The following is a 24,088-nucleotide window of genomic DNA, read 5'->3' as shown; positions in this document are numbered from 1 at the left end:
GAGTCATCACCCGCCAACAAGGTGAGGAGTTACTGATTGGGGGGACTTTAACAGCATAATGGACATTGACCTTGATCGATCCACTCCCCCGTTGGCAGGCGCAGTAACACACAAAATAGCTAAAAACCTGAGGGACTGGATGAGGGCCTGGGAGCTGGTAGATGTCTGGCGCAACCAACACCCGGAGGAAAGGGACTACTCCTACTACTCCTGTCTACACCGGGTCCACACCAGGATAGATAGGATAGCTCTTTCTTAATAGCACGCAAAATGACACACTCAGAATATTTAGGGTGCACCTTCTCTGATCATAGCCCCCTCATACTCACATGGAGAGCGGTCAATGATAGACCCCCCCATACCAATGTGGAGACTGTCCCCGGCAGCGCTGCAAGACCAGGCGTACAGAGAAGCACTCCGCTCTTACCTGGCAAGCCATATTGCTATTAATAAGGGATCCGCGTCAGCTAGACATGTGGAATGGGAGGCACTTAACCCCTTCGCTGCCAGGCCTTTTCCCCCTCCTGTGTCGAGCCTTTTTTTGGCTATTTGGGGCAGTTCGCGCTTAGGCCCTCATAACTTTTTGTCCACATACGCTAGCCAAGCCAAATTTGCGTCCCTTTTTTCCAACATCCTAGGGATTCTAGAGCTACCCAGACTTTGTGGGTTCCCCAGAAGGAGGCCAAGAAATTAGCCAAAATACAGTGAAAATTTCGTTTTTTTCAAAAAAATGGGAAAAAGGGCCTGCAGAAGAAGGCTTGTGGTTTTTTCCCTGAAAAGGGCATCAACAAAGGGTTTGCAGTGCTAAAATCACCAGCTTCCCAGCTTTCAGGAACAGGCAGACTTGAATCAGAAAACCCAATTTTTCAACACAATTTTGGCATTTTACTGGGACATACCCCATTTTTACGATTTTTTGTGCTTTCAGCCTCCTTCCATTCAGTGACAGAAATGGGCATGAAACCAACGCTGGATCCGAGAAACCGCAACATTTCTGAAAAGTAGACAAAATTCTGAATTCAGCAAGGGGTAATTTGTGTAGATCCTACAAGGGTTTCCTACAGAAAATAACAACTGAAAAATAAAAATATTGAAATTGAGGCAAAAAAACATAAATTGTTCTCTATGTTTTACTCTGTAACTTTTTCCTGCAATGTCAGATGTTCGAAAGCAATATACTGTTTCGTCTGCTGGACTCTTGTGGTTGCGGGGATATATAGGGCTTGTAGGTTCATCAAGAACTCTAGGTACCCAGAGCCAATAAATGACCTGCACCCTGCAGTGGGTTTTCATTCTATACCAGCTATACAGCAATTCATTTGCTGAAATATAAAGAGTAAAAAATAGCTATCAAGAAAACCTTTGTATTTCCAAAATGGGCACAAGATAAGGTGTTGAGAAGCAGTGGTTATTTGCACATCTCTGAATTCCGGGGTGCCCATACTAGCATGTGAATTACAGGGCATTTCTCAAATAGACATCATTTTTACACACTGTCTTACATTTGGAAGGGAAAAATGTAGAGAAAGACAAAGGGCAATAACATTTGTTTTGCTATTCTATGTTCCCCCAAGTCTCCCGATAAAAATGATACCTCACTTGTGTGGGTAGACCTAGCGCCCGCGACAAGATATGCCCCAAAACACAACGTGGACACATTACAGAAAACAGAGCTGTATTTTGCAAAGTGCCTACCTGTAGATTTTGGCCTCTAGCTCAGCCGGCACCTAGGGAAACCTACCAAACCTGTGCATTTTTTAAAACTAGAGACCTAGAGGAATCCAAGATGGGGTGACTTGTGGGGCTCTCACCAGGTTCTGTTACCCAGAATCCTTTACAAACCTCAAAATTAGGCTAAAAAAACACTTTTTCCTCACATTTCGGTGACAGAAAGTTCTGGCATCTGAGAGGAGCCACAAATTTCCTTCTACCCAGCATTCCCCCAAGTCTCCCGATAAAAATGGTACCTCACTTGTGTAGGTAGGCCTAGTGCCTGCAACAGGAAATGCCCCAAAACACAAGGTGGACACATCACATTTTCGCAAAGAAAACAGAGGTGTTTTTTGCAAAGTGCCTACCTGTGGATTTTGGCCTCTAGCTCAGATGGCACATAGGGAAACCTACCAAACCTGTTCATTTTTTAAAACTAGAGACCTAGGGGAATCCAAGATGGGGTGACTTGTGAGGCTTTCGCCAGGTTCTGTTACCCAGAATCCTTGGCAAAATGATCAAATAGAAAACTACCTGTTTTTGCGGGGGCACCTACGTTTTTGGCCCTGGGCTCACCAGCCATCTAGGGAAACCTACCAAACCCAGAAATGTCTGAAAACTAGACACCCGAGGGAGCTAGCGCTCCCCCCATGGGCCCATAGCAGGATGAGCTGGTCTCGGCCCGGTGCCGAGGGCGAGACCAACTCGTCCAGGGCACCCTAGGGGTTAAGACGTTGCTGAATTTAAAAGCCCTAGGTGAAAATCACCTTGCTATTTGCTCAGAAAACATGGCCACAGACAAGCTCCTCTATTGATGATTTTGCAACATGTGCAAATATTACTATATCAGAAAACATGGTTCACGACTCAGTTGGCCAGATGATTCTCAAATGGACCATTATTTGAATAATTAATGTAACTTGATTGTGATTTGCTCCACGTAAGATCTTATCAATAGTTGACATTTCCCATAGTAGACAATTTGTATTTTACATTGTTATTGTCCTTTAAAAAAAATAAAAATAAAAGCATGTTTTATTTAACTTTGTACTAACAAACATTTACACTCCATTTCTGCATTCATTTTGATGTATTTTCACCCTGACAACATTTCTACTTTGCCTTAAGGGCTAGGTGGAACACTAGTCCATTCTTATGTCTTATTCCTAGTAGATCATCAAATTAAAAGTGGTATAATTTATGGAGCTTATCAGTAAAACAACCAAAAACGAACAATTTGTGCACCCATTCCAAAGTTTCATTACATAAAACATTGTTAGTTAAGACCACAATCAAACTGATGGCAAAAACATCTTTGCATACAATCCTACCAAGTTGTAGCCTGGGTTTAGATAAGTCACATCATGAGACACAGTAAAAAGAATGAGTACAGAGGTCTTACACAAATGCAGTATTAGTTCATGCCCCTAAAATTCTAATTTTCGAAATCAATAAAGTTGGCCATACTTCCATCCAAAGACTAGTTAAGGTTTATTTGTGAAGGTCCCTGGATTCCTCAGCTCTCATAGCTGGTCCCTCAGGTATTACTCAGTTCTCCACCTCTTTCTTCCACCTATTGTGTGATGGACCATCTATGGACATCCAATGCAAAATAATGCCTCTGCAGGCAATACATAAAGCAAGATACAAGAATATGCTACCAGCCTTCTTTGATTTTTATCTTGATACTAACAAAGCAAGTAAATGTCCACTGTGTTCTGTAACGTAGGTGTGACAGGTAGCCAGAAACAAGTAATCAGTGTACAACTCCAGATCAAATGTGTAAAGTCAGCATCAACAAGAGCTCATCTAAAGGAACTCATAATTTTTGTTTGCTTCATAATGTTAAAATCTCATAGGGGGCCAAATAGGAGCATTCAGAGACCAGTGATGCATTATTCTCAAAGTACTGCAAAAACACAAAAGGAATGAATCACGTCAAAAGGAACCAGTCAAATTGGATAGGTCACTGACCCAGTTCTCTTGATTAAGATGAATTTCTGTTTTTAGGGTGAATATCCTCACCCACGCTTAGGTGGCCAATTTCATCACAGGATTTCTCTTTGCACCACTTCCCAAAGATGGGTGGTGTAGGCTGCAACTCACCAGGGAGTAGCTGGTATGGTCTTTTATCTCAGTTAGGGACCTATGTGAGCTTCAGAATGTGGGTGTGTGGGACAGAGTGTATTGTAGGAAGTTGCTGTTGGTGGAATACCTCAGATCTTTACTGTATGTCCCAAAGGTGCATATTAAAATATAAGGATGATGTGACTTCAACTCAGGAGTGATGAAAGGGTTGACATGTTTCTGTAAGTGTGGAAACCCTACAACGAGGTATATGGTATTCGTCAAGACCAAAATCTTTTCTATTTTCTACTCAATAGGAAAAAGTCTGTGACTACTAAGAAAGAAAATTATTTGCAAAAAAAATCAAATGATATTACCAGTGTCCCACACTGAATGTTTATAAATATTCACCACTGTCATCTCCCGCAGTAGTTGGGTCTTCTGACTCATGTCACAAATCTAAGACAGATTACTAGTCTCCTCGCACCAAGCAGTTCTTTCCAGACAAACAATGGACTGGGAAGGCCCTGTTATTAATTCACTGTGTTGTATAATATTACTATATCCAACCATGATTTCTCTTCTAACATATTACCATTACATTTTAGGACCATCCCATTACTTGTATAATTGCGCTTTTGATCATAAATCAATGCAGATAAATGCATATTCTAAATATAAATTGTCCATAGCAGAAAAATAAAATAAACTACTAACCATATCTATTGGTTCTCTTCTTATTTGATTTTTGTCGTGCATATGATACTATTTTGCTGCCTGTGCAACAGATACTACTTTGCTGTCTGTGCCATTGTAGTTATTGTCTAAAAAATTATTGCACCTCTGTTTCTTTGCATGGGATTCCCACCACAGTGACACAGTAGCAATTATGACATATATGTGACCTTGCAGAGATTCCCAATAAGAAATCCATTTGTAATGCACATATGTACGCCAATATATTTATGGTAAGTCCGAAATGTTGCGGATTTTATTTTCATCCTCTTCAGATAAAGGAATGTGATGGGGAAGGGGAATTTGCCTCTCATCAATCCCTATTGTGCTTGCTTCACTTACACTTGATTCATTTCATTATTGCCCAGTACGAACACAGCCATTCACTGTTTACGGCTAAAAAATTGAAGCACATGAACTGGCTTCTGGCTGCAGTAATATTAGTACAAGAGATGGTGGGGACGTGGCTTGGTCAAATCTCTAGCATCTTGCTCATATCATTTACACATCAGGCTATTTTATTCACTGCTTTTGGGTGCCAAATTTTCATCATACAGTATTTCATTAACAATACAAAATTCCTTCAATTGCAGATGTACGTTGTCTACGGTCGGGGTCACGCTGGATGGCAGTTCGACCACAATTATCTGTTATGATGTATTTTCCTGTGTATGCCTGTTAAGTTCGTCATTAACAAAGTAAACATCAACTTCCGTTAGCTTTCATAGCACTTTTTGAGAGGGTGCAGTCTGTTCAGCAAAGGAGCCTTTTTCAGAGCCCCCCTATTGTTGTAGCCAAAGAGGTTGATTGATTATTTAGATTATCTTTCTAGGACAGCTGGTGACACCACATGCACACAGTTGCCCTTATTTTAATCAAACAATTCCTGTAACAAAACGCTAGACAAATTGGCTTTGCCAACGTCTAATTTTGTATTTTTTAATAAATGTTTATTGAAGTAAACACAGGCAAATATACGACTTAGGATATATTATACAGCACATTATATTCAACTTCATAACATAGCTAGGATCCCAGCACGTTCATAGCAAGTTGGTGACGACTTCCCAGACAAATCTCAAGGCAGCAGAAGACACAGATTCCCTTCAACACATAATTTCAATCCTTAGGATTCCGCAGTCAATTTGTCACATGATTGTTGTGGTTCTCTGGTGCCTGGATCTCCCTCTTTTTCAAGAAGGTAGCGGTGAAGTGGAACTCATATATGTGTAGGGCGGGAGGCGATGATAAGCAGTGTATCGTATATTTCAGGGTGCATATTACATATATTAAGATCTTTCGGCTAGTGTGTAGTTTGTGGCACTCCCTCTCCCCCAGCATCCTCGCCCTGCGTGTTCCCAGCAGTAGGGCCAGTGCGGTAAATTTTCTATATTGTTTGGTAATGTTTTTGACATATCCCAACTTTGGGGACAGTTCAGGCACTTCCTCAATCATTTCGCTGAATATTGCCAACAGCTCATCCCACAATCTGATGACACCTGGGCAGTTTTACGCTAAGTGTATAAAGCCTGCATCGGGGGTCTTACACTGTTTACTGGCAGAGTTTCCACCTAAATACAGTTAGTTCATTTAATGTCTTGGGCGTGTAATACACACTGTTCAGAAATTTGTAATGGGAGAATCTATGTCTTTTGTTTTTAGACAGTAATATTTCCATTGTTCGCTCAATATTGCTAAGCCCAATTCCTGTGCCCACCCCTCTTTAGCCTTATGCCAGTATGCCCCTCTGGCATCAGGTTATATATGTTCATGGACTAGGTTAAGGGATGTGGCATTGTTAATGCCATAGGTTAATATATGTCACCACTGTGGTTCCACAGGGTATGTGGGGAATTTTCCTTTGATATTTCTATATAATCTAAGGTAAATGATGGTACCCAATGTGGAGTGTAAACCTCTGCTTTGATATTCCTGCAACAATATAAAACCTTACCCTCTATATCCGCATGCCCTAGTTTGGATAGCTTCGACTTTAGAAATCGCTTTGCTCACAGGTTACCTATAACCGAGGGTTGTCCAGTAGTGGAACAAGTGGCAAGTGCATTGTATCTATGCCACTTATTTGCACAAGTTTCAACTACACCCAGATAGTCCACTCCACTGTTTTTTATTTCCTTTTGCAGTCAAATTGTTTTTATAATTATTGTGGACAGCGAGGTTAGGGCTACCAGACCTTTTTCAGGGAGCAGTATTGTGTCTGTCTCATATTATGAATCCAGTGGTGCGGATACCAAACTGGCAACCACCAAATAGTATTTTTAAAATTTGGCACCAGGTCATAAGCATATAAGGCCACTCCAGAATCATCCGTTGTATACTGGTTAACTTCCCAGCCTAAGCTAATGTCATCAGTGTGTTTGGTTGATCAAAGAATTTATGATGCAATGGGAGAAGAATGCTCTGAAATAGATAGAACAGTTCAGACAATACAATCATTTTTATAAAGGCAATTCGAGCCGACATGGATTTTGGCACTCTGTTCCACTTTTCTACCTTACTGGAGATGTTACTGGGGCACCTACCATATTTTCTCAAATGAGTACAGCAGTTTCCCAATGATACTGTATGGATACCCAAGTAACAGATTGAGTTCTCACACTCTGGATTGGATAACCCAGTGAGAGAAAGGCCCTGTATCACTAGTTAGAAGCATCATCAGTGACTTTGTCCAGTTAATAGTGAGACCCGAATTGCAACCAGGTGCTATAATTCCCTGATTACTGGGCTCGGGGAAGTTTCCAGGTCCTTCAGGAGAAGTAGGATGTCATCTGCATGTGCAAAGACTAGCATTGTGCAGGGGCCAAATGAATTTCTGTTTTAATTCTGGAATTCCCTAAGTAGACTGATCACGGGTTCCATCGCCAGAGGAAATAAGATTGGCGACAAAGGGCATCCTTGCCTTGTGCTAATTTTTATCACAATTAGTACAGACAATGTTATTGAGTCTGATTCTGGCTAATGGTGAGGTGGATAGACGCTTAATCCAATGCACCATATCATGCCCCACTGGCAGCCTCTAAAAAACTGTAAATAGGAAATGCCACTCTATAGAATCAAATGCTTTGGCTGCCTTCAAAAACACACCCACTGTACGAAGGCTGTGTTTTAGTTAATGCTTGACTGAGAATAGTGTCCACAGATTATCCGCCTTAGATCTCCCTCGTATTAAACCATATTGGCCTGACACTATTAGGCCATGTAATAAGGTAAGTAGCCGAGAAGCTATTATTTTAGCAACTATTTTATTCGCAAAAATATTTTAATTTTATTATTTACTTATTTTATTTCGTTAAGTAATGAAAGTGGCGGTACTTGGCTGACCCAGCCAAGATGTCAGGCGCGTAAACGAACGGCTCCAACACGCCTTGCCACGAGATCCTGATAAACGGCTCTTCCCGGGATCCAGCAGGACAATCTGCGCCTGACCTGGCGTGAGGTGGCGGAGCCGGAATTTGTCCCCCAGGACCCTCCTGTGCGACGGGGGAGGGGCGTCCTTGGCACGCGCTGGAGCTCGGCCCTGAAGCGGTGGGCTCGAGTTGAGCGGCGCCGCCGGGGAAGAAGGTGAGGAGCCGCAGTCTGCGGTGGGACCTGGGCTGCGCTGGAGGGACGCCCGGTGTCCTCTCCTGACACCGGCCTCGGTGGGACTGCTTCGCCCCCCCTGAGGATGGGGGGGCAGCGGTTGGAGCTTTGACCCCGAACGCACAAGCAACAGGGCGGCAGAGTCCTGGACGTGGGTACTCTGCTGGTGTCCAGAGCGGGACAAGAGATTTCCTGGCCCCCGGGAGGAGACTACGGTTCTGCGGGGGCCCCGCGGGGACCGGGGGCACCCCATAGAATGAAGCGAAGGAGAAAAGGTAGAAGAAGCGGAACCAGAAGAATTTGTGGTGGAGAAAGTCCTGGATAGGCGCATTTCGCTGGAAAAGTTGAATATTACTTGAAGTGGAAAGGGTTTAGAGATGCTGACAACACTTGGGAGCCTGAAGAAATCCTGGATTATCCGGAATTAATAGAAGCTTTCTTGAACTCTCAAAAGGCCGGCAAAGAAAAGCCAGAGGCAGCTAAAAGGAAGTCCCTGTCAGACAGTGAACCTGAAGACAGCAAACCCAAAAAGAAAAGAGATTCTATCGACAAGCTGAGGGGCCTTGCTCGTGCCCTAGATCCAGAAAGGGGGCCACCGCTGGGCCCTGCCTGCCTTCTGGAGGAGTGGATCTGCTGCGGCCGAGCAGTGGCTGCGGCCGGGGCCAGAGGGGGCAACGACGGCCTCTGTAGCGGATGAGAGGCGGGCAGACTCACCCCGGGCACTGGCGAGACGTCCCAGGACATCGGCCCTCCCACATAGACTTGTGGCACGGTCGCGAAGCGGAGAAGGTATTGGCAGCTGACCCCCAAGAGACTTGAACTGGCGTGCCGAGGGGGCGGAGAGCGCACCTGCTTGGTGGGCACCGGTGGGGAGAGTACCCATCGGACAGGAGAACGGTTGTTACAACATAAGCAGGACCTATCGGAGGGTGCCATGAACGTAGCAGCCGAGAATCAGAACTAACCTCAATAGAGGCCCCACTCCAATGGTGCACTTCAATTACAGAGTAGCGCACGCAGATGCCATCCAGGACCTGGAACAAGGGCAACATGACGAGCCGCAGAACCCCAGCCGAACGCGGCGGGGAACATACCGGAGACCTCCATCATCCAACAGTGCAAGCCACACTTGATAAAATACTAGGGGGGTCATTCTGTCCACGGAAGCACCGCCAACAGGCTGGCGGTGCTTCCTGGCCAATTCTGACCGCAGCGGTAAAGCCGCGGTCAGAAATGGGAAACCGCCAGTTTCCCGCCGGTTTTCCCCTGGCCAAAGGAATCCTCCATGGCGGCGCTGCAAGCAGCGCCGCCATGGGGATTCCGACCCCCTTCCCGCCAGCCTGTTCCTGGCGGTTTACACCGCCAGGAAGAGGTTGGCGGGAACGGGTGTCGTGGGGCCCCTAGGGGCCCCTGCACTGCCCATGCCACTGCCATGGGCAGTGCAGGGGCCCCCTAACAGGGCCCCAGCAAGATTTTCAGTGTCTGCTTGGCAGACACTGAAAATCGCGACGGGTGCCACTACACCAGTCGCACCTCAGAAAATTCGCTGGCTCCATTCGGAGCCAGCTTCATCTTTGCTGGGGCTTTCCCGCTGGGCGATCTTTTGCAGATCGCACGCCGGCCCAGCGGGAAAGTCAGAATGCCCCCCGCGGTCATCTGACCGCGGGGCGGTGTTTGGGCGGTTTCCGCCCACCGGGGTCGGAATGACCCCCTAGATGCCATTGAAGATACCAAAGCAACCCTGCAACGTGACATCAATCAGGTGGCAGTAGAGGTGGGCCTTCTGAGAGCGGATCACCAAAAGCTGACGGACAGAGTGCAAGTGGCAGAAACTACACTGACAGAACTTGCCCCGATACACGAGGACCTGGCAGCCACAGTAATCAACCTAACCGACCGAGTGCTGCGCCTAGAGCGACGGGCGGAAGATGTGGAAGGGAGAAGCCACAAGAACAACGTGCAGGTAGTTGGCCTACCGGAAGGAGTGGAAGGAACAAACATGGTAGAGTTCCTAGAGGAGTGGCTGCGAATGGTGGTGGCACCAGAGAGCTTGACCCCATTTTTCTCCCTTGAGCGCGCGCACTGGGTGCCCTTGAGACCCCTGGAGCCGGGAAGACCGCCCCGGATAGTGGTGGCCAAACTACTGCACTCCAGTGTGCCAGAGAAGCCGGACTGTTCAGGGTAGCGAATGGGTAGGTGACGCTGTTCCCGGATTTCACACTGGAAGTACAAACTAGACGGGCTTCCTTCCTGACAGTGAAGAGGGCACTTAGGGAAGAAGTGATCCAGTACTCTCTCCTCTTCCCAGCCAAGCTGAGGGTGATTGTCAATGATCAAACTATGTTTTTCCAGAAACCCAAGGAGGCATGGGATTGGCTAGAGACACACGGAATAGAAGAAGGGTGCCGAGGCGGGAGCGACCAGACCGGACGGAACATCCATGGGGGATAGAGGAGACAGCTGAACAGACGCCGCCCGCGGGGTGAACTGACCCGGGCCCAGAAAGATCTTGCTAAAAAAGCGCCTTTGGAGGCGGCAGCTTCCATAAGTAAGGAGGTGTCCTCACAGGATGGTAGTGGAGGAGAATCGGACCGGGCCTCTGTGTCCTCGATGGAGGGCTCGGGCTGCTCTGTTTCTGCTCCCAGGGTGACCCCCCAAACGGCAGATGAACTTGGCTGAACAAATCCATAACCCGGACCTGAGGTGAGGAGCTTAGTACAAACAGCAGGCCCTGGCGGGCACGGAGTTACCACCCCCCACAGGTGTCTCGGCCACTCAACTCAAGATGGCGAGACCCACACCTAACTTGTTGACTAAGTTGCACTGTTGCACTCTTTTATGGGCTACCTACAGTTGGAGAGGCGCCCTGGGGACCGGGAGTTGGGAGTTACAGTTTCATGTTTTGGTGGTGATGTCGCAGACGAGGGTCACATATATACAGGAAATGCGGGCCGGGGGCCAGGCTCGTGGTCTGGTCGGGTGGGGCGTACGTGGTCCGCTACAGACATATTACTATGACAGAATATAATATAATAACATGGAATATAAGGCGGATGGGGTCACCCGCCAAACGACATAGAGTGTTAGCCTACTTGAAAAGGCGGGGTATCCATGTGGCCCTGCTACAGGAAACGCACCTCGTCGCGAATGAGATTGAAAAATTAAGACGTAGATGGAGAGGGCAGGTATTTGCCACCAAATACTTGGCTTACGCCAGGGGAGTCCTTGTGTGGGTTAGAGCTGGAGTCCCCTTTGAAGCTACCTCGACGGATATAGACCACGAGGGCAGGTTTGTAATAGTGAAAGGGAGGCTACATGGAGCCCCGATTGCCTTGACTAGTGTATATGCCCCTAACCAAGATCAGATTCCCTTCATGCAGCGCCTCTCGAGTCATCACCCGCCAACAAGGTGAGGAGTTACTGATTGGGGGGACTTTAACAGCATAATGGACATTGACCTTGATCGATCCACTCCCCCGTTGGCAGGCGCAGTAACACACAAAATAGCTAAAAACCTGAGGGACTGGATGAGGGCCTGGGAGCTGGTAGATGTCTGGCACATCCAACACCCAGAGGAAAGGGACTACTCCTACTACTCCTGTCTACACCGGGTCCACACCAGGATAGATAGGATAGCTCTTCCTTAATAGCACGCGAAATGACACAGAATATTTAGGGTGCACCTTCTCTGATCATAGCCCCCTCATACTCACATGGAGAGCGGTCAATGATAGACCCCCCCCCATACCAATGTGGAGACTGTCCCCGGCAGCGCTGCAAGACCAGGCGTACAGAGAAGCACTCCGCTCTTACCTGGCAAGCCATATTGCTATTAATAAGGGATCCGCGTTATCTAGACATGTGGAATGGGAGGCACTTAACTCCTTCGCTGCCAGGCCTTTTCCCCCTCCTGTGCCGAGCCTTTTTTTGGCTATTTGGGGCAGTTCGCGCTTAGGCCCTCATAACTTTTTGTCCACATACGCTAGCCAAGCCATATTTGCGTCCTTTTTTCCCAACATCCTAGGGATTCTAGAGGTACCCAGATTTTGTGGGTTCCCCAGAAGAAGGCCAAGAAATTAGCCAAAATACAGTGAACATTTTGTTTTTTTCAAAACAATGGGAAAAAGGGGCTGCAGAAGAAGGCTTGTGGTTTTTTCCCTGAAAAGGGCTCAACAAAGGGTTTGCGGTGCTAAAATCACCAGCTTCCCAGATTTCAGGAACAGGCAGACTTGAATCAGAAAACCCAATTTTTCAACACAATTTTGGCATTTTACTGGGACATACCCCATTTTTACGATTTTTTGTGCTTTCAGCCTCCTTCCAGTCAGTGACAGAAATGGGCATGAAACCAACACTGGATCCCAGAAACCGCAACATTTCTGAAAAGTAGACAAAATTCTGAATTCAGCAAGGGGTAATTCGTGTAGATCCTACAAGGGTTTCCTACAGAAAATAACAACTGAAAAATAAAAATATTGAAATTGAGGTGACAAAAACATAAACTGTTCTCTACGTTTTACTCTGTAACTTTTTCCTGCAATGTCAGCTTTTCGAAAGCAATATACTGTTACGTCTGCTGGACTCTTCTGGTTGCGGGGATATATAGGGCTTGTAGGTTCATCAAGAACTCTAGGTACCCAGAGCCAATAAATGACCTGCACCCTGCAGGGGGTTTTCATTCTATACCGGATATACAGCAATTCATTTGCTGAAATATAAAGAGTAAAAAATAGCTATCAAGAAAACCTTTGTATTTCCAAAATGGGCACAAGATAAGGTGTTGAGAAGCAGTGGTTATTTGCACATCTCTGAATTCCGGGGTGCCCATACTAGCATGTGAATTACAGGGCATTTCTCAAATAGACTTCTTTTTTACACACTGTCTTACATTTGGAAGGGAAAAATGTAGAGAAAGACAAGGGGCAATAACATTTGTTTTGCTATTCTATGTTCCCCCAAGTCTCCCGATAAAAATGATACCTCACTTGTGTGGGTAGACCTAGCGCCCGCGACAGGATATGCCCCAAAACACAACGTGGACACATCCCATTTTTTTAAAGAAAACAGAGCTGTTTTTTGCAAAGTGCCTACCTGTAGATTTTGGCCTCTAGCTCAGCCGGCACCTAGGGAAACCTACCAAACCTGTGCATTTTTGATAACTAGAGACCTAGGGGAATCCAAGATGGGGTGACTTGTGGGGCTCTGACCAGGTTCTGTTACCCTGAATCCTTTGCAAACCTCAAAATTTGGCAAAAAAAACACATTTTCCTCACATTTCGGTGACAGAAAGAGCCACAAATTTCCTTCCACCCAGCGTTCCCCCAAGTCTCCCGATAACAATGGTACCTCACTTGTGTGGGTAGGCCTAGCGGCCGCGTCAGGAGACGCCCCAAAACACAACGTGGACACATCCCATTTTTTGAAAGAAAACAGAGCTGTTTTTTGCAAAGTGCCTACCTGTAGATTTTGGCCTCTAGCTCAGCCGGCACCTAGGGAAACCTACCAAACCTGTGCATTTTTTTAAACTAGAGACCTAGGGGAATCCAAGATGGGGTGACTTGTGGGACTCTGACCAGGTTCTGTTACCCAGAATCCTTTGCAAACCTCAAAATTTGGCTAAAAAAACATATTTTCCTCACATTTCGGTGACAGAAAGTTCTGGAATCTGAGAGGCGCCACAAATTTCCTTCCACCCAGCGTTCCCCCAAGTCTCCCGATAACAATGGTACCTCACTTTTGTGGGTAGGCCTAGCGCCCGCAACAGGACATGCCCCAAAACACAACGTGGACACATCACAGAAAACAGAGCGTTTTTTTGCAAAGTGCCTCCTGTAGATTTTGGCCTCTAGCTCAGCCGGCACCTAGGGAAACCTTCCAAACCTGTGCATTTTTGAAAACTAGAGACCTAGGGGAATCCAAGATGGGGTGACTTGTGGGGCTCTGACCAGGTTCTGTTACCCAGAATCCTTTGCAAACCTCAAAATTTGGCTAAAAAAACATATTTTCCTCACATTTCGGTGACGGAAAGTTCTGGAATCTGAGAGGCGCCACAAATTTCCTTCCACCCAGCGTTCCCCCAAGTCTCCGATAACAATGGTACCTCACTTTTGTGGGTAGGCCTAGCGCCCGCAACAGGATATGCCCCAAAACACAACGTGGACACATCACAGAAAACAGAGCGTTTTTTTGCAAAGTGCCTACCTGTAGATTTTGGCCTCTAGCTCAGCCGGCACCTAGGGAAACCTACCAAACCTGTGCATTTTAGAAAACTAGAGACCTAAGGGAATCCAAGATGGGGTGACTTGTGGGGCTCTGACTAGGTTCTGTTACCCTGAATCCTTTGCAAACCTCAAAATTTGGCAAAAAAAACACATTTTCCTCACATTTCGGTGACAGAAAGTTCTGGAATCTGAGAGGAGCCACAAATTTCCTTCCACCCAGCGTTCCCCCAAGTCTCTTGATAAAAATGATACCTCACTTGTGTGGGTAGGCCTAGCGGCCGCGACAGGACACGCCCCAAAACACAACGTGGACACATCCCATTTTTTGAAAGAAAACAGAGCTGTTTTTTGCAAAGTGCCTACCTGTAGATTTTGGCCTCTAGCTCAGCCGGCACCTAGGGAAACCTACCAAACCTGTGCATTTTTTTAAACTAGAGACCTAGGGGAATCCAAGATGGGGTGACTTGTGGGACTCTGACCAGGTTCTGTTACCCAGAATCCTTTGCAAACCTCAAAATCTGGCTAAAAAAACACATGTTCCTCAAATTTCGGTGACAGAAAGTTCTGGAATCTGAGAGAAGCCACAAATTTCCTTCCACCCAGCGTACCCCCAAGTCTCCCGATAAAAATGATACCTCACTTGTGGGGGTAGGCCTAGCGGCCGCGTCAGGAGACGCCCCAAAACACAACGTGGACACATCCCATTTTTTGAAAGAAAACAGAGCTGTTTTTTGCAAAGTTCCTACCTGTAGATTTTGGCCTCTAGCTCAGCCGGCACCTAGGGAAACCTTCCAAACCTGTGCATTTTTTAAAACTAGAGACCTAGGGGAATCCAAGATGGGGTGACTTGTGGGGCTCTGACCAGGTTCTGTTACCCAGAATCCTTTGCAAACCTCAAAATTTGGCTAAAAAAACATATTTTCCTCACATTTTGGTGACAGAAAGTTCTGGAATCTGAGAGGAGGCACAAATTTCCTTCCACCCAGCGTTCCCCCAAGTCTCCCGATAATAATGGTACCTCACTTGTGTGGGTAGGCCTAGCGCCCGCAACAGGATATGCCCCAAAACACAACGTGGACACATCACAGAAAACAGAGCTGTTTTTTGCAAAGTGCCTACCTGTAGATTTTGGCCTCTAGCTCAGCCGGCACCTAGGGAAACCTACCAAACCTGTGCATTTTTTAGAACTAGAGACCTAGGGGAATCCAAGATGGGGTGACTTGTGGGGCTCTGACCAGGTTCTGTTACCCAGAATCCTTTGCAAACCTCACAATTTGGCAAAAAAAACACATTTTCCTCACATTTCGGTGACAGAAAGTTCTGGAATCTGAGAGGAGCCACAAATTTCCTTCCACCCAGCGTTCCCCCAAGTCACTCGATAAAAATGATACCTCACTTCTGTGGGTAGGCCTAGCGGCCGCGACAGGACACGCCCCGAAACACAACGTGGACACATCCCATTTTTTGAAAGAAAACAGAGCTGTTTTTTGCAAAGTGCCTACCTGTAGATTTTGGCCTATAGCTCAGCCGTCACCTAGGGAAACCTACCAAACCTGTGCATTTTTTAAAACTAGAGACCCAGGGGAATCCAAGATGGGGTGACTTGTGGGGCTCTGACCAGGTTCTGTTACCCAGAATCCTTTGCAAACCTCAAAATTTGGCTAAAAAAACATATTTTCCTCACATTACGGTGACAGAAAGTTCTGGAATCTGAGAGGAGCCACAAATTTCCTTCCACCCAGCATTCCCCCAAGTCTCCCGATAACAATGGTACCTCACTTGTGTGGGTAGGCCTAGCGCCCGCAACAGGATATGCCCCAAAACACAACATGGCACATCACAGAAAACAGAGCTGTTTTTTGCAAAGTGCCTACCTGTAGATTTTGGCCTCTAGCTCAGCCGGCACCTAGGGAAACCTACCAAGCCTGTGCATTGTTGAAAACTAGACCCCTAGGGGAATCCAAGATGGGGTGACTTGTGGGGCTCTGACCAGGTTCTGTTACCCAGAATCCTTTGCAAACCTCAAAATTTTGCAAAAAAAACACATTTTCATCACATTTCGGTCACAGAAAGTTCAGGAATCTGAGAGGAGCCACAAATTTCCTTCCACCCAGCGTTCCCCCAAGTCTCTCAATAAAAATGATACCTCGCTTGTGTGGTTAGGCCTAGCGGCCGCGACAGGACACGCCCCAAAACACAACGTGGACACATCCCATTTTTTTAAAGAAAACAGAGCTGTTTTTTGCAAAGTGCCTACCTGTAGATTTTGGCCTCTAGCTCAGCCGGCACCTAGGGAAACCTACCAAACCTGTGCATTTTTTAAAACTAGAGACCTAGGGGAATCCAAGATGGGGTGACTTGTGGGACTCTGACCAGGTTCTGTTACCCAGAATCCTTTGCAAACCTCAAAATCTGGCTAAAAAAACACATGTTCCTCAAATTTCGGTGACAGAAAGTTCTGGAATCTGAGAGAAGCCACAAATTTCCTTCCACCCAGCGTTCCCCCAAGTCTCCCGATAAAAATGATACCTCACTTGTGTGGGTAGGCCTAGCGGCCGCGTCAGGACGCGCCCCGAAACACAACGTGGACACATCCCATTTTTTGAAAGAAAACAGAGCTGTTTTTTGCAAAGTGCCTACCTGTAGATTTTGGCCTCTAGCTCAGCCGTCACCTAGGGAAACCTACCAAACCTGTGCATTTTTTTAAACTAGAGACCCAGGGGAATCCAAGATGGGGTGACTTGTGGGGCTCTGACCAGGTTCTGTTACCCAGAATCCTTTGCAAACCTCAAAATTTGGCTAAAAAAACATATTTTCCTCACATTTCGATGACAGAAAGTTCTGGAATCTGAGAGGCGCCACAAATTTCCTTCCACCCAGCGTTCCACCAAGTCTCCCGATAACAATGGTACCTCACTTGTGTGGGTAGGCCTAGCGCCCGCAACAGGATATGCCCCAAAACACAACGTGGACACATCACAGAAAACAGAGCTGTTTTTTGCAAAGTGCCTACCTGTAGATTTTGGCCTCTAGCTCAGCCGGCACCTGGGGAAACCTACCAAACCTGTGCATTTTTGAAAACTAGAGACCTAGGGGAATCAAAGATGGGGTGACTTGTGGGGCTCTGACTAGGTTCTGTTACCCTGAATCCTTTGCAAACCTCAAAATGTGGCAAAAAAAACACATTTTCACCACATTTCGGTGACAGAAAGTTCTGGAATCTGAGAGAAGCCACAAATTTCCTTCCACCCAGCGTTCCCCCAAGTCTCTCGATAAAAATGATACCTCACTTGTGTGGGTAGGCCTAGCGGCCGCGACAGGACACGCCCCAAAACACAACGTGGACACATCCCATTTTTTTAAAGAAAACAGAGCTGTTTTTTGCAAAGTGCCTACCTGTAGATTTTGGCCTCTAGCTCAGCCGGCACTTAGGGAAACCTACCAAACCTGTGCATTTTTTAAAACTAGAGACCTAGGGGAATCCAAGATGGGGTGACTTGTGGGACTCTGACCAGGTTCTGTTACCCAGAATCCTTTGCAAACCTCAAAATCTGGCTAAAAGAACACATGTTCCTCAAATTTCGGTGACAGAAAGTTCTGGAATCTGAGAGAAGCCACAAATTTCCTTCCACCCAGCGTACCCCCAAGTCTCCCGATAAAAATGATACCTCACTTGTGGGGGTAGGCCTAGCGGCCACGACAGGACACGCCCCAAAAGACAACGTGGACACATCCCATTTTTTGAAAGAAAACAGAGCTGTTTTTTGCAAGTGCCTACCTGTAGATTTTGGCCTCTAGCTCAGCCGGCAGCTAGGGAAACCTACCAAACCTGTGCATTTTTTTAAACTAGAGACAGACCTAGGGGTATCCAAAATGGGGTGACTTGTGGGGCTCTGACCAGGTTCTGTTACCCAGAATCCTTTGCAAACCTCAAAATTTGGCTAAAAAAACATATTTTCCTCACATTTCGGTGACAGAAAGTTCTGGAATCTGAGAGGAGCCGCAAATTTCTTTCCACCCAGCGTTCCCCCAAGTCTCCCGATAACAATGGTACCTCACTTTTATGGGTAGGCCTAGCGGCCGCGACAGAACACGCCCCAAAACACAACGTGGACACATCCCATTTTTTGAAAGAAAACAGAGCTGATTTTTGCAAAGTGCCAACTGTAGATTTTGGCCTCTAGCTCAGCCGGCACCTAGGGAAACCTACCAAACCTGTGCATTTTTTTAAACTAGAGACCTAGGGGAATCCAAGATGGGGTGACTTGTGGGACTCTGACCAGGTTCTGTTACCCAGAATCCTTTGCAAACCTCAAAATCTGGCTAAAAAAACACATGTTCCTCAAATTTCGGTGACAGAAAGTTCTGGAATCTGAGAGAAGTCACAAATTTCCTTCCACCCAGCGTACCCCCAAGTCTCCCGATAAAAATGATACCTCACTTGTGGGGGTATGCCTAGCGGCCGCGTCAGGAGACGCCCCAAAACACAACGTGGACACATCCCATTTTTTGAAAGAAAACAGAGCTGTTTTTTGCAAAGTGCCTACCTGTAGATTTTGGCCTCTAGCTCAGCCGGCACCTAGGGAAACCTACCAAACCTGTGCATTTTTTAAAACTAGAGACCTAGGGGAATCCAAGATGGGGTGACTTGTGGGGCTCTGACCAGGTTCTGTTACCCAGAATCCTTTGCAAACCTCAAAATGTGGCTAAAAAAACATATTTTCCTCACATTTTGGTGACAGAAAGTTCTGGAATCTGAGAGGAGGCACAAATTTCCTTCCACCCAGCGTTCCCCCAAGTCTCCCGATAACAATGGTACCTCACTTGTGTGGGTAGGCCTAGCGCCCGCAACAGGATATGCCCCAAAACACAACGTGGACACATCACAGAAAACAGAGCTGTTTTTTGCAAAGTGCCTACCTGTAGATTTTGGCCTCTAGCTCAGCCGGCACCTAGGGAAATCTACCAAACCTGTGCATTTTTTAAAACTAGAGACCTAGGGGAATCCAAGATGGGGTGACTTGTGGGACTCTGACCCGGTTCTGTTACCCAGAATCCTTTGCAAACCTCAAAATCTGGCTAAAAAAACACATGTTCCTCAAATTTCGGTGACAGAAAGTTCTGGAATCTGAGAGGAGCCACAAATTTCCTTCCACCCAGCGTTCCCCCAAGTCTCCCGATAAAAATGATACCTCACTTGTGTGGGTAGGCCTAGCGGCCGCGTCAGGACGCGCCCCGAAACACAACGTGGACACATCCCATTTTTTGAAAGAAAACAGAGCTGTTTTTTGCAAAGTGCCTACCTGTAGATTTTGGCCTCTAGCTCAGCCGGCACCTAGGGAAACCTACCAAACCTGTGCATTTTTTTAAACTAGAGACCCAGGGGAATCCAAGATGGGGTGACTTGTGGGGCTCTGACCAGGTTCTGTTACCCAGAATCCTTTGCAAACCTCAAAATTTGGCTAAAAAAACATATTTTCCTCACATTTCGATGACAGAAAGTTCTGGAATCTGAGAGGCGCCACAAATTTCCTTCCACCCAGCGTTCCACCAAGTCTCCCGATAACAATGGTACCTCACTTGTGTGGGTAGGCCTAGCGCCCGCAACAGGATATGCCCCAAAACACAACGTGGACACATCACAGAAAACAGAGCTGTTTTTTGCAAAGTGCCTACCTGTAGATTTTGGCCTCTAGCTCAGCCGGCACCTGGGGAAACCTACCAAACCTGTGCATTTTTGAAAACTAGAGACCTAGGGGAATCAAAGATGGGGTGACTTGTGGGGCTCTGACTAGGTTCTGTTACCCTGAATCCTTTGCAAACCTCAAAATGTGGCAAAAAAAACACATTTTCACCACATTTCGGTGACAGAAAGTTCTGGAATCTGAGAGAAGCCACAAATTTCCTTCCACCCAGCGTTCCCCCAAGTCTCTCGATAAAAATGATACCTCACTTGTGTGGGTAGGCCTAGCGGCCGCGACAGGACACGCCCCAAAACACAACGTGGACACATCCCATTTTTTTAAAGAAAACAGAGCTGTTTTTTGCAAAGTGCCTACCTGTAGATTTTGGCCTCTAGCTCAGCCGGCACTTAGGGAAACCTACCAAACCTGTGCATTTTTTAAAACTAGAGACCTAGGGGAATCCAAGATGGGGTGACTTGTGGGACTCTGACCAGGTTCTGTTACCCAGAATCCTTTGCAAACCTCAAAATCTGGCTAAAAGAACACATGTTCCTCAAATTTCGGTGACAGAAAGTTCTGGAATCTGAGAGAAGCCACAAATTTCCTTCCACCCAGCGTACCCCCAAGTCTCCCGATAAAAATGATACCTCACTTGTGGGGGTAGGCCTAGCGGCCATGACAGGACACGCCCCAAAAGACAACGTGGACACATCCCATTTTTTGAAAGAAAACAGAGCTGTTTTTTGCAAGTGCCTACCTGTAGATTTTGGCCTCTAGCTCAGCCGGCAGCTAGGGAAACCTACCAAACCTGTGCATTTTTTTAAACTAGAGACAGACCTAGGGGTATCCAAAATGGGGTGACTTGTGGGGCTCTGACCAGGTTCTGTTACCCAGAATCCTTTGCAAACCTCAAAATTTGGCTAAAAAAACATATTTTCCTCACATTTCGGTGACAGAAAGTTCTGGAATCTGAGAGGAGCCGCAAATTTCTTTCCACCCAGCGTTCCCCCAAGTCTCCCGATAACAATGGTACCTCACTTTTATGGGTAGGCCTAGCGGCCGCGACAGAACACGCCCCAAAACACAACGTGGACACATCCCATTTTTTGAAAGAAAACAGAGCTGATTTTTGCAAAGTGCCAACTGTAGATTTTGGCCTCTAGCTCAGCCGGCACCTAGGGAAACCTACCAAACCTGTGCATTTTTTTAAACTAGAGACCTAGGGGAATCCAAGATGGGGTGACTTGTGGGACTCTGACCAGGTTCTGTTACCCAGAATCCTTTGCAAACCTCAAAATCTGGCTAAAAAAACACATGTTCCTCAAATTTCGGTGACAGAAAGTTCTGGAATCTGAGAGAAGTCACAAATTTCCTTCCACCCAGCGTACCCCCAAGTCTCCCGATAAAAATGATACCTCACTTGTGGGGGTATGCCTAGCGGCCGCGTCAGGAGACGCCCCAAAACACAACGTGGACACATCCCATTTTTTGAAAGAAAACAGAGCTGTTTTTTGCAAAGTGCCTACCTGTAGATTTTGGCCTCTAGCTCAGCCGGCACCTAGGGAAACCTACCAAACCTGTGCATTTTTTAAAACTAGAGACCTAGGGGAATCCAAGATGGGGTGACTTGTGGGGCTCTGACCAGGTTCTGTTACCCAGAATCCTTTGCAAACCTCAAAATGTGGCTAAAAAAACATATTTTCCTCACATTTTGGTGACAGAAAGTTCTGGAATCTGAGAGGAGGCACAAATTTCCTTCCACCCAGCGTTCCCCCAAGTCTCCCGATAACAATGGTACCTCACTTGTGTGGGTAGGCCTAGCGCCCGCAACAGGATATGCCCCAAAACACAACGTGGACACATCACAGAAAACAGAGCTGTTTTTTGCAAAGTGCCTACCTGTAGATTTTGGCCTCTAGCTCAGCCGGCACCTAGGGAAATCTACCAAACCTGTGCATTTTTTAAAACTAGAGACCTAGGGGAATCCAAGATGGGGTGACTTGTGGGACTCTGACCCGGTTCTGTTACCCAGAATCCTTTGCAAACCTCAAAATCTGGCTAAAAAAACACATGTTCCTCAAATTTCGGTGACAGAAAGTTCTGGAATCTGAGAGGAGCCACAAATTTCCTTCCACCCAGCGTTCCCCCAAGTCACTCGATAAAAATGAAACCTCACTTGTGTGGGTAGGCCTAGCGGCCGCGACAGGACATGCCCCAAAACACAACGTGGACACATCCCATTTTTTGAAAGAAAACAGAGCTGTTTTTTGCAAAGTGCCTACCTGTAGATTTTGGCCTCTAGCTCAGCCGTCACCTAGGGAAACCTACCAAACCTGTGCATTTTTTAAAACTAGAGACCTAGGGGAATCCAAGATGGGGTGACTTGTGGGGCTCTGACCAGGTTCTGTTACCCAGAATCCTTTGCAAACCTCAAAATTTGGCTAAAAAAACATATTTTCCTCACATTTCGGTGACAGAAAGTTCTGGAATCTGAGAGGAGCCACAAATTTCCTTCCACCCAGCGTTCCCCCAAGTCTCTCGATAAAAATGATACCTCACTTGTGTGGGTAGGCCTATCGCCCGCAACAGGATATGCCCCAAAACACAACGTGGACACATCACAGAAAACAGAGCTGTTTTTTGCAAAGTGCCTACCTGTAGATTTTGGCCTCTAGCTCAGCCGGCACCTAGGGAAACCTACCAAACCTGTGCATTTTAGAAAACTAGAGACCTAAGGGAATCCAAGATGGGGTGACTTGTGGGGCTCTGACTAGGTTCTGTTACCCTGAATCCTTTGCAAACCTCAACATTTGGCAAAAAAACCCACATTTCCCTCACATTTCGGTGACAGAAAGTTCTGGAATCTGAGAGGAGCCACAAATTTCCTTCCACCCAGCGTTCCCCCAAGTCTCTCGATAAAAATGATACCTCACTTGTGTGGGTAGGCCTAGCGGCCGCGACAGGACACGCCCCAAAACACAACGTGGACACATCCCATTTTTTGAAAGAAAACAGAGCTGATTTTTGCAAAGTGCCAACTGTAGATTTTGGCCTCTAGCTCAGCCGGCACCTAGGGAAATCTACCAAACCTGTGCATTTTTTAAAACTAGAGACCTAGGGGAATCCAAGATGGGGTGACTTGTGGGACTCTGACCAGGTTCTGTTACCCAGAATCCTTTGCAAACCTCAAAATCTGGCTAAAAAAACACATGTTCCTCAAATTTCGGTGACAGAAAGTTCTGGAATCTGAGAGAAGCCACAAATTTCCTTCCACCCAGCGTACCCCCAAGTCTCCCGACACAAATGATACCTCACTTGTGGGGGTAGGCCTAGCGGCCCCATCAGGTGACGCCCCAAAACACAACGTGGACACATCCCATTTTTGGAAAGAAAACAGAGCTGTTTTTTGCAAAGTGCCTACCTGTAGATTTTGGCCTCTAGCTCAGCCGGCACCTAGGGAAACCTACCAAACCTGTGCATTTTTTAAAACTAGAGACCTAGGGGAATCCAAGATGGGGTGACTTGTGGGGCTCTGACCAGGTTCTGTTACCCAGAATCCTTTGCAAACCTCAAAATTTGGCTAAAAAAACACATTTTCCTCACATTTCGGTGACAGAAAGTTCTGGAATCTGAGAGGAGCCACAAATTTCCTTCCACCCAGCGTTCCCCCAAGTCACTCGATAAAAATGATACCTCACTTGTGTGGGTAGGCCTAGCGGCCGCGACAGGACACGCCCCAAAACACAACGTGGACACATCCCATTTTTTTAAAGAAAACAGAGCTGTTTTTTGCAAAGTGCCTACCTGTAGATTTTGGCCTCTAGCTCAGCCGTCACCTAGGGAAACCTACCAAACCTGTGCATTTTTTAAAACTAGAGACCTAGGGGAATCCAAGATGGGGTGACTTGTGGGGCTCTGACCAGGTTCTGTTACCCAGAATCCTTTGCAAACCTCAAAATTTGGCTAAAAAAACATATTTTCCTCACATTTCGGTGACAGAAAGTTCTGGAATCTGAGAGGAGCCACAAATTTCCTTCCACCCAGCGTTCCCCCAAGTCTCCCGATAACAAT

Source organism: Pleurodeles waltl, chromosome 4_2 (assembly GCF_031143425.1).
Source record: "Pleurodeles waltl isolate 20211129_DDA chromosome 4_2, aPleWal1.hap1.20221129, whole genome shotgun sequence".
NCBI classification, from domain to species: domain Eukaryota; kingdom Metazoa; phylum Chordata; class Amphibia; order Caudata; family Salamandridae; genus Pleurodeles; species Pleurodeles waltl.
The sequence above is the reverse complement of the archived record's forward strand: the minus strand, read 5'-3'. Positions refer to the sequence as shown.